This window comes from Glandiceps talaboti, chromosome 14 (assembly GCF_964340395.1).
Source record: "Glandiceps talaboti chromosome 14, keGlaTala1.1, whole genome shotgun sequence".
Lineage (NCBI taxonomy): Eukaryota > Metazoa > Hemichordata > Enteropneusta > Spengelidae > Glandiceps > Glandiceps talaboti.
The window spans coordinates 14,308,796-14,321,226 of NC_135562.1; the positions used below are offsets into that span (position 1 = coordinate 14,308,796).

General features: G+C 33.8%; 1 protein-coding gene across 1 annotated transcript in view; it reads left to right on the plus strand.

The window, feature by feature from the left end:
• Window positions 1-12,431, plus strand: part of LOC144445526 (ethylmalonyl-CoA decarboxylase-like) — a 91,957-nt gene that overhangs the window by 49,109 nt on the left and 30,417 nt on the right. The window lies entirely within an intron of this gene.

Consider the following 12,431-nt stretch of genomic DNA (forward strand, 5'->3'; position numbering starts at 1 on the left):
AACAGTGGTAGAATGGGAAAGCGCAAAATAGAAAAAATATCTTCAGACACACATTCATTACCTCTTCGACTTTGGGCCTTGCAGGCTCAATCGTTCCAATCTTCGATGTCATGGTATGTGTTTTTGGAATGACTACCTCTTCGCTCTTTATAAGGTTCCATACCACGATCGCAAATGTAAGTTCGGGAATAGAAGATAAATTAAGATATTAACATCTGGTTAAATCAGATACAATAAAATATCATGAATTTCACGATGTTCGTAGATAGATAGATAGATAGATAGATAGATAGATAGATAGATAGACAGATAGACAGATAGACAGACAGACAGACAGACAGACAGACAGACAGACAGACAGACAGACACAACAGACATATAGATAGATACACATTCTCAAAGTTCAACAAATGACAGCCTATGGCATTAAGAAATCAAAGTGTAAGCTGGACAGACAGACAGACAGACAGACAGACAGATTACATGTATCATGTATTGTTTACTCTCTGGGAAGTTGACAAATATAGATAGTTTTTATACCTTGAGAGAGGTATAATGATAAAACACACCATACATAAATATCTTCAGACAAAATTGTCTCACCTTAATCAAAACTGCCTCCTCCCGCGATGTCCGTCTATTTCCATTGGTAACTTCAGATACAACACTCTATATAAGGTTCCCGTACCAGTCGCAAAAGGGTGGAAAAAATAAAAGGTAAATTAAGATAGTACATATCTGATTAAAATCAGAAACAATAGATTGACATGAATTTCACGATGCCATACGAAAATTCAATGTAATTGGAAGAATTTCCTTTGGAATGACTATATAAGGTTCCGTACCTGGATCAGCAAATATGAAGTCAGAATAGAAGGTAAATTAAGATCTTAACATCTTGTTAAATCAGATACAATAAAATAAAATGAATTTCATGATGTTCGTAAATAGATAGATACAGACACATAGAGTCTACATACATTATGTATTGTTTACGCTATGGGGAATCGAGAAATATAGAGGATTGCAGCACATTCCAAGTCCATGATAGCGGTAGAATGGGAAAGCACATCATAGAAAATATCTTCAGACACAAATTCATTACCTCTTCGATTTTGGCCGTTTGAGGCTCAATCGTTCGCAACTTCAATGTCATGGTATGCATTTCCTTTGTAATGACTACCTCTTTGATTATTTCGCTCTATATAAGGTTCCATACCAGGATCCGCAAAAGTGAGGTTAGAATAGAAGGTAAATTAAGATATTAACATCAGGCTAAATCAGATACATTAAAATAATATGAATTTCATGATGTTCGTAGACAGACAGACAGACATATAGACAGACCAATCGACAGACAGACAGACAGACAGACAGACAGACAGACAGACAGACAGACAGACAGACAGACAGACAGAGACAGTTACTAGTCTGCAAACGGTTACAATTGATTTGACCCAATTTGAGCATTTTATAAATCTTGTACAGGAAACAGAACCATAGAAAGATTTTCGTTACAGTCGTCATACAAATAAGATTTCATCATTATTACAAGGAAATCTTTTCAACAATTTTTTTGTATGTTTAATGTATAGTGATTTTGGTTCCCATGGCAACATATGTTCATAAAATGACCCCCCCCCTTTTTTTAAACTCAGTATAAGAAACTACACCTGATGGGATATTGAATATGTATACGTGCATGTGCGTTTGCACTATTAACTCCCTAGCTTCACAGAAAAAAAAGTTTAGCACGGCTGCCATGTTTGGCAAGTCCATGTACATACGTGCGCGTGTATTCGTAATGATAGAAATTCTTGATTGAAAAGAATTTTTTGTTCATAGTTAGAGCGGAATCAGCAAGTGAATGTTGTCTACGTTACGCGAAAATGGGACAATTTGAGGGTATGAAGTATGTACATATGACTTATGGCGTATACGCTGTGCATCTGTAGTATGCACTATCTTTTGAGGTATGACGCTCGTACATTTACATTTAAGATATTAAAAATTATCTTTAAAAAAATGAAGATTGGTGCAGGATTAGACACCAACACTTAATTTTTTTTCCATATTTTAACAACATTATATCTAAAAAAATCTCTCCTTAAAAATCTGTGTTCTGTTTTTGGGAAGTATAGTTCATCCCTGGCTGTAGCACGTGTATTAGCCAGACTATTGTTTTGACTAAGTACATTAAAATCGCTTCTTTGTAAATGAATCATTTTTTAAAAGAAAGCCATTGTAGAGACCCAATCGAGAATTTCTACCATTACGAATACACGCGCACGTATGTACATGGACTTGCCAAACATGGCAGCCGTGTTTAACTTTTTTTTCTATGAAGCTAGGGAGTTAATAGTGCACACGCGCATGCACATATACATATTTAATATGGCTAGGTGTATCGAAATCAGAGTGTCAGAGTACTCTTGCTACGTCTTTCAAAACGGAGTAAAAGTGTGTTGGAGCAATGCCCCACATATGTTGGAACAATAGTCGAAGTGGGGTAATATAAAACAATTGTAAAAAGTAATCTTTGCTCTCCGAGTTAAAAAGGTTCCAATACGTTTCAGGTGCTATTTTACTACATAGAGTGTTCACTTGCTTTTTCCCAGGTCAGTGTGTCATCACTATTTACACCCAAGCGTTTCCATTTAAAACACTTTCTATTTCATGTAACTCTGTCACATGTAACATTGGTAGAATTATTCGTTCTCGCTTTTTTCTGAGATTCTCGGTTTTTTGCAAATGTATACACGTCACATGCTATCACCTTGACACCATTATGTGATTAATTTCATATCATGGTTGAATTTGGTTTGGACTCAACTTCGTGAATATCAGGACTAATAGCCTGTGCTACAGTATTCTCGGCGTATATGTGTTTTTCAGAAATTAGTGGGTGGTTGGGGGGGGGGTCGTTGATAAAAAGCAGAAAAAGCAGCGGGCCTAAAATCGACCCCTGTGGCATACCAACACAAACAGGAAGAGAATCGTTTATGATTCCATCCAACGATACAGACTGAGACTTGTTCTGACGATGTGGTGTAAAAGAAAGAGAGAACTGTTCTCTGAACAGCCATACATTTTCAACGTCATTAATAATGTATCATGGTTAACAAGACCAAAAACCTTTCTGATATCTAGAAGTAAAACTCCTATTAGGTTTTCCTTTATCAATATCTTAGTACCACAATCAGTTATATTTGTGAGGGATATTTGACATGAATGAAATTTACGAGAACCAGATTGATTATTGGATAGTACGTTATAGGAATTCAAAAAACTTTAAAAATGCGTATGAACATGTCTTTCCCGGAACTTAAGACAGAACTGGCAAGACTGAAATCGGTCTGTAGTTGGAAACATTATCCTTCAATTCTTTTTTGAACAAGGATGTTACCTTTAGCAGATTTTCACTGCTCAGAAGGAAGTGAACCGGGTGTGATTGATTAATTAAATAAAGTCGTGAGAATCGGTGTAGTTTGGCTTGCGTTGATGTTAAAATATCGTGCACTGATATCATCTAAACCATTTAAATTTTGTGCAGTCAAAATTCTTTAGAATCTTTCAAAATATATAATTCATGTATTAGGTATGTTAAATGTGGTACCATCTGACATATTCATTGATATAAAGTCATAATGTCTGTAATACCATTAATATTGTCGTTTACTTGTTTGATTTATTCGGCAGCTACATTTTCAATTTTGATTGATGAGAATGAAACAGTGAAGATCAGGCATAAAAATGATGTGGTTCCGATTACATTCAATTTTAAAATAGGTGGGGTAGGTAGATTTTTTAAATTGTATTTCATTATATTTTTTTTCATGTGCGAATGTCTAGTTCAGGTTTTCCATTGTTTTCCAAATGGGCTCTGTGTTGTTTATTTTTTTTCCTATCAGATGTACAGCCATTACAGATTGAAAGAATAGTTTTATACTGTTTTTTGAAGTTGATGTCATTTCCGCACCCAATATTTTTTGCGAGACTTCACGATTTTCGCGATTTTATTATTATTTTTCTCCAAAACGTAAAAAAAAAACGTTTAGAGTAGGCGTGAAAAACTAGGTGGGGTAGGGTAACCGGAACCAAACAACTTTTTTATTTGGCCTCATATGAATTTATCTTGGCTAATTCCCATCAAGATTGTCTGCTGATGCGATCTATTTACTGCCAACATGATGCAATGTGAAACGTGTGTAAAACGTTCCCATACTGAGAGTTTTAAAAGAATAATTCAAATAGAGTGCCCGGGAGTTTTGAACATCTAACGAGATTTTTCAATGCAAGGTGATGGCTCAGAAATCGTCAGAATTGCTGCCTTCCTGTTGACTATGACGTCAATTGCGAATATGTGAGTTCTAAGAACGTTTGTTCTAGAAAGACGGACTTTTGCTGATCAGAAGTCAATTTGACAATAATTTCACAACTTGAAAATGTACTACTCGCATTTGCATTTGATCAGTCAAATCCCTTGGGAGGTATGTACAATTGTGACCATTTCACATATCGGAAAACTCATAGTAATTCTTGTAGTTGATAATGATTTGTTAATACTCTCGTTTTTTAGTATTTTTAATTTTTTCATTTGTTATTGTTTGTGTGTTTGCTTGCTTATTTATTATTATATTCGTTTTCGTAAACATAACTAACTAGACCTGAGTGCCCTGTGACATTTGTGACAGGTTTGGTGAAAATCGTTCCATGTATGTCAGGGGTGTAGATTTAAATTATGAAAATATGAAATTAAAAAACTGTGTATGGCTAACAGGAGTGTAAACAGTCACACGAGGTCTCTATCTTTCAGGTTTCCACATGTTTGCGTCAAAATGTGATTTTTTCCTACAAATATGGCCGCCATTCAGCCATTATCGCGAACATCAAGAATCAAATGGAATGCATATGCAAACTATAGTATCTGAAATGTTATACTTTGTGAGAAGTTTGATAAGTGCAAATCAATGTCACAGGTATATATGTGTACACTTTGAAGTTTCTTGATGTCGTGTTCTTTTAATTAAGTAATTTGCAATATTAATTATTCATGTTAATCAGGCTATATCTTAAGAATGCACACTTCATATTCCACATTACTTAGCACATACATAAACCATGACAAACCACTTAGAGCCCATGAAGGTTGTTTAATTTGCATAGTGTTTAGTTTTAATAAGCTATTTGCATAATGGATGATTTTGGTAATTAGGTAAACTTCACATTTCATTTAAATTGGCACATCCATCAACCATATTAAACAACACGTGTTTGATGAAGTTTTTATGTGGTTCTTAATTGTGATGTATAAATTGCATAAACAATCATTATTTCATAATGAGTCATATGCAAACTGTATATTTCAGATAATTTATTACATGCATTGATGGTAAAGAAGTGCGGGCATGTGTCATTTAAATCTTAAGCTTGTTGATGTACCTTATAATCGTAATGGTTAACTTGCATAAATAATGATTTCTCGATAATCAGGCAATATGTTAATTCTGCAAGTTTCAAATTGTATATAGTTTCATATGACTAATATTCCGATAATAGCTATCGCTCAGATTGTTTTCATTCCAATAATCTGTAGGCCCCTAAATCTAAGTTTCAATCAGGTATGACTTATATTCCCCAAGGTTTGAAGACCCCCAATATTTCTTTAATATCGTTAATGGTCTGCTCTCCATATAATCGTATTTTTCTTGGCATGTCTGGTACATTTTACCTTATTTGAATTTGTAATACAAAGCCAATGACGACATACGAATATTGTATTAGTTATTGAATAGGGTGTAGGAATTTACTCATACAGCTAAATAATTTATTTAATATCTTTTATGTACTTATGTATCTAAATAATGACAACAGAAATCTCATGTGTTATAATATGGGTGTACACTTTCATTGTCAAATATTTGTGACCTTATTTATCTGAGCCTATGTACAACAATACGGTGTGCATACAAAGGCGTTCAATATGATGTACATACAAAGAATTCCTGTAAGTATACAATATGATTTGAACTGTTGGGGGAGGGGGTTAATCTCGTTTTGTGTTAATAGCTTTAAGTTGTTCGTTTTACATACCCCGCAGCGAATCAGGCTATTTGGCTCGTCATCATCTTTACCTTTCTCTTCTCTTTCTCCTGGGTCGTAGCGTAGAATAAACTCACTTTTCACTTCCAAAACGGCCATCTCCCTTGTTACTTTATCATCCCTGCAAGAAAAAAATAAATACAATTATTAATGCATGTTTGAATTAGGGTTAGGCCAATATAGTTGTTTCTTGGCAGCACATGCATCACATATATCCATCATATATTTTTTGTGTTTGCCCAGTCCATGCAGTCTGCAGATCTGTAGGCAACACACAAATAACCTACCCTACTTCAGAGAATACGTAAAGCCAATGATGAACAAGGGAATGACATCTGACCCACATATATACTTGCTCTAAAGTACTAATAAAAAGACTTGTAACTGCCATCGTAATAACAGATTGATTGACTAGTTTGTTGAGAATGTTAAAAAGAGCGCATCGTCGCACCAGTTTAGACAAAATGCCCTGACCAGAAACAATTCCTTTGAGATAAGCAACACCTTTTATGAAAGAATCCGAGTTAATCAAAATTACACTGATTGATACGCTATTACGGTTGCGTACGAATTCGCCTTGTCGCACCAGAGAGAGAGAGAGAGAGAGAGAGAGAGAGAGAGAGAGAGAGAGAGAGAGAGAGAGAGAGAGAGAGAGAGAGAGAGAGAGAGAGAGAGAGAGAGAGAGAGAGAGAGAGAGAGAGAGAGAGAGAGAGAGAGAGAGAGAGAGAGAGAGAGAATAGTCATTGTTCTTGGGAAATGTCACACCTCAGTAATGCTAAACCATGTTGGGTGTTATCGTGTTTTTCTTCTGGGTTAAGGGGTTATTTTCTTTCCTTATATTTTTTACAGTTCACACACACACACACACACATATGTATGTATGTATGTATGTATGTATGTATGTATGTATGTATGTATGTATGTATGTAATGTATGTATGTATGTATGTATGTATGTATGTATGTATGTATGTATGTAAACTATGTATGTAATGATGGATGGATGGATGCATGCACAAAAATGAATTCAGTAAAGAAATTCCTTGTTTTGGCATGTAAGAATGGATGCCATCTTTTGTAACATAAATTGTCTAAAATAGGATAGCTGTTTCCATGGAAACGTACAGTAGGCTTGAAAATCTTGTTTTGGTTAAATACATACCCATCTGACAAATAATGTTATAAATTTGATAATTATTTTATTTGCATATTGACACCCTACATAGGTTTGTTATGCTGAGTTAAAAAGTGGTCATTTTATACAATTTGGTTGCCATGTTAAACAAAATACCCATATTGAGTGGATTTGTTTTTAAATACACAAAATATATAAAATATTGAAAATTCATGAGAAAATTTCCTTGCTTTTGGCATGCACGATTTTGTCAAATATATTCCAACTTTAATAAAACTAATAACTTTAATAACAGTTATGACTAGAGACTTACCCTGCTAAAACGTCTATTATCGTGGCAATGAAGAAACTAATAATAATTAATGCAACCAAGGCTAGGTAGGTGCCAACCAGTATGTCAGTCATTATAGGAGATTTACACTTCAAACCCTGTTGAATAGAAGTGTGAGGATGAAAGGCATTGAATTGAATTTTTCGAATTGAATTTATTTCACCAGAAACATATGATAATAACAATGCAAAGAGAAAAAAACAAATACAATAAAAGTAAATGCGCTGGTGAGGACCATGGAAATAGTTTACTAGAAACTAATTTAGTCCATGGTCCTTATCCTGACAAAATATAGAAAGTAAAGATACAAGGCCTACTTATGATAAATAAATAATATTAAAAAAATATTATAATAATAATCAACACACACATACATATTCACATTTGTTTGCAATATAGTACAAATGAAACAAAGAAAAAGATGACAGAACAAAGAACAGCAAAGAGTCACAACGGTGGATCAAAACGAACGAATCTATTATAGCACATTTACAGAAAAAAATATTTACATATTTACAGTACAAATTAGAATAAAGAAAAAAGGTGCATCTTTATACATTTTTTAAACTCATGTCGCTTGTGTATATTCTTAAGTTTGTTTGGTAGGGAGTTCCATTGTTTGGGTAATGCATATTTGAAATTCTTTTGACAAATTGTAAGATTAACTTTTGGAATGGGAATATTGCAACTGAGGGCTGATCTGGTAGGGTAGCTATGGGATAAACGATTAGCAATGTAGTGGTTGATATTATGAGCATAGCGGTTATTTTGTAAGTCATAGACAAACATGCATGTTTGGAATTTACACGGTTTATGGATATCTACTATTCGGAGTTGATTGAAAAGGGGCGCAGAATGTGTTTGATAATCTGAGAAAGTGATAAGTCGAGCAAGTTTTTTTGTAAGATTAGAAATGGTTCGAGTAATGTACGATAGGTGTTACCCCAAATTTCAAGACAGCAACTAAGATGGGGGAGGATTAAAGTGTTGTAAAGTAAAACAATGGTGGATCTTGGGACATAATGGCGAATTCGAGAGATGATTCCGATTTTGGGACTTATAGTTCGGGTTACTTTTTCGATGTGAGATTTCCAAGTGAGAGCTGGGTCGATGGATATACCTAGATATGTGGCCGATGATACACACTCAATTGGTGTGTCGCTAATACTTAGGGTTCCCTCGATGTGAGATATCCTCTGGGGAGTTTTGATAATCATATAGTTAGTTTTGTCAACGTTAATTGTTAGTTTGTTAGCATTGCACCAGTCGTTAACTTTTTTAAAATGATCATTTATAACATTAAGATTGCTATTATTAGTTTTCATGAATTTGAAGAGGTTAGTGTCATCTGCAAATAAACGAAAATTGAAGGCGTCAGTAGATTTGTTAATGTCGTTAATATATATGAGGAAGACGATTGGTCCAAGTATTGATCCCTGGGGTACCCCACACTTAATTTGTTTTGGATTGGAGTTGATATCATTTATGCCAACAACCTGTTGTCTATTTTAAGGTAATTTTGAAACCAAAGGAGCGGAACACCTCTAATGCCGTAATAATATAAATTTTGGATAAGAATATGATGGTCGATTGTATCGAATGCTTTTTTGAGGTCGATAAAAATGCCAAAGGTGACGTGATTAGCAGATGAATGAAACATCTGATGTACAGTAAACAAGAAGATTATACAATCACGACCAGGATATGAGAAACAATTAGTTCCTTGGGTTTGATGCAAACAAGTTGATGTTGATATTACACGTGGTTAAGCAGAGAACAGAAACTTCACTTCAATTTATGCTGCAATGTATTATGATAGGGAGGCTGTTGATTGCGGTGTATTTCTGGTCGTTCCTTTCATTGTACCTAATATTGTCACTTTATGAAAACAGAGTTTGTACTTACCTACTTTTCAAACATTTTTATAGATAATAGGCATTCAACTTACAAGAGTTCGAACATCAAAATGAAAGCAATTTAAAAAACAAAAAAACAAATAATGATTGGCAATGCACAAATAGTTTTCAAAGTCACAGTACTCACATCATAATTATATTCGTCAACGAGGGATATTCTAAACAAACTGAATAGAGTTTCAGATACTGTTTTAAACCCTTCCACATCGCCACCAAAGATCATCCAAAACGCGAAAACTATAAATGTATGAAAGTATGAAATTCCTATAAAAATGTAGATAACATCTGTACATTATAGAAATTATGTATCATCACTTTAATGTGGATTGTCAGTGGTTTAGCTGATCAGTCACAACCGTTTCGGTATTTTATGTTCAAATTTTGTTGGATCAACACACACACACACACACACACACACACACACACACACACACATATATATATATATATATATATATATATATATATATATATATATATATATATATATATATATATATATATAAATAATAACACGTTGTTTTATAATGGTTATAAAAACCCTTATCCGTTTCATATTAATCTTCTTGAAATTTGTTTCATATGTTGTTGAAGCAACATTTCATACTAGTATACACTACTTACAGTATGGAATGTAAAATATGAGGTAAACTATGCTGGCAAATCCAGTTACACCCAACAATCGTTGAAACTTTCCAAGAATCAAATCTGGTTGAAGAGATGCAGAGAAAAGGGGAATTAGTTGATAATTACTGATCCCTTATGTTACAGACGAATTTCATTACTTGGAATTCGTTTTACTTCAGCGGATTTGTTTTCTTGTTAGCCTACTAGGACATCGATTATTATTTTATTTTATCTTTATTTTTCCCATTTCTATTATTCTAATTACTTCATAGCATACGAGTACAAAATCGCGTACCTTTACAAATCATTCAGATTTCAGAGTTTGCTGGTAGTACCATACAGTTCATTGTAAAGTACATTTTCTTTGTCGCTTTAAACAAAACACGAAGTCAAGTTTCTCTGTGTATCTTTAAAGACAATTTCTCCTATATATGTTGTTTTGGAGATTTCGATCCTAATACTTTACTGAAATATTAAATCTCTTTCAGATTTTTGTCGTCTTACAAAATAACAATGGTGATAATATAGAATAGAAAGAGGTTACTAACTGAATTTAATGAATATTTGCAGATGTTGGAATAACCTAACCCAGACAAGGATAATGGTAACAGCGAAGAGTCTAATGTGAATCTTCGATGCCATACTTTCTCCCATTTCCTCGTCCATCACTTCGAATTCTGAACATCCGTCATCTCGTTCCTTCTCATAGGTATCATTACCATCTAACGGTGAGCAAAGATCATCTGACACAATGCCGATATCAACCAGATGAAATACAACACATACCAGAAGGAGCACGTATGTAAACCAATTGTAATAGTACCTGTAGATAAATCATTATTGAACATATATATATATATAATTCGCTCTACTACCCGTATTGAGCACTTTTATGTGGTTTTATCTACATCCAGTCAATTATATATATATATTATATATATATATATATATATATATATATATATATATATATATATATATATATATATATATATATATATATATATATAACTCGGTGAGTATCAATCTGCTAAGACAGTGCTCTATACCTCAGTGGCAGAGCGTAATAAACTATATATTGAGAGATAGAGACAAACATGCCTTCAGGCAGGCAGACGGACGTGAAGACAGACAGACAGACAGACAGACAGACAGACAGACAGACAGACAGGCAGACAGACAGACAGACAGACAGACAGACAGACTGACTTACCATAAATTAAAAGAGTGTAGGTACCAAGATTTCAAATTTTTAACTCCATCTTTATTCATGTCCAACAGCTTGCTCTCGTGTTTTATACTATGGTCATAATGGCAGTATTCCTTGTCATACTCGGCCATTTTGGTCACTGCCTTTTTCCAATGCTAATAACGACAGAATAAACATAAGTATTAATTGCGTAATGATTTTGACGATACCTAATTAAACTGGGGACTTCCGTAGGTATGAAAGCAGTTCACCTGAATGCTAAGCCTTAATACATTCACAGAAAGCACAACTGTTGCATGTGCAACGAAGTGTGAAGGAAAGGAAAGTGCGCCTGAAACGGAAATCTCATGACAAAAAGAGAATTTGTTATGCATAATATTACTGATGTCATTACTGGAACGGACTTGTTATACGTAAGATGTCATTACTCGAACGGACTTGTTATACGTAAGAATATATAAACGTTTTTGAACTATATATCTAGTACTTCAATAATATTAAGAGTGCAATGTTTGCCGAAGATATGAATGATATATCGATTGGTGAAATTGTAATGTCATAGATAAGAATAAATATAAGACTAGAGCTGTGATAACTTATTTAAAAACTTAAATTAATGTAAATCGCATCATCCATGTTCCATTTAGCTTTTCGAGGTAATATAAAAGCCATGCCTATCCTGTATATTAGACATAGAGTTGTCATGTCACTTAACATATTCATCATGTTTGATAAACTGTTAAAGTCGGTTTAATTAAATAAGTTACTTATTCAATGCATCAAGATGCCCTGGTTCAGTAAACTAGGTGGGCCTAAAGAAAATGTGCATATACTTACATAATGCATTTTTATTAAACGACGATATTCTTTTACTTCTTTTACAAACAGACATATCGTAAACACGACAGCAGTTATCTGTAAAAAAAATAGAAGTTACTCGAAAACATGGTACTATGTGATAACATATCGAAGACATGTAACATTTGTTAGAGAAGATGAAATTTAAACTATCTAGTCCCCTTTTCGTATCGTCGATTCTTCCTAATATTTCTCAAGAAAATTAAGCTAGCAGGGTCTAAACATTTTACTTGTCTAACGTATCTCGGAAAGT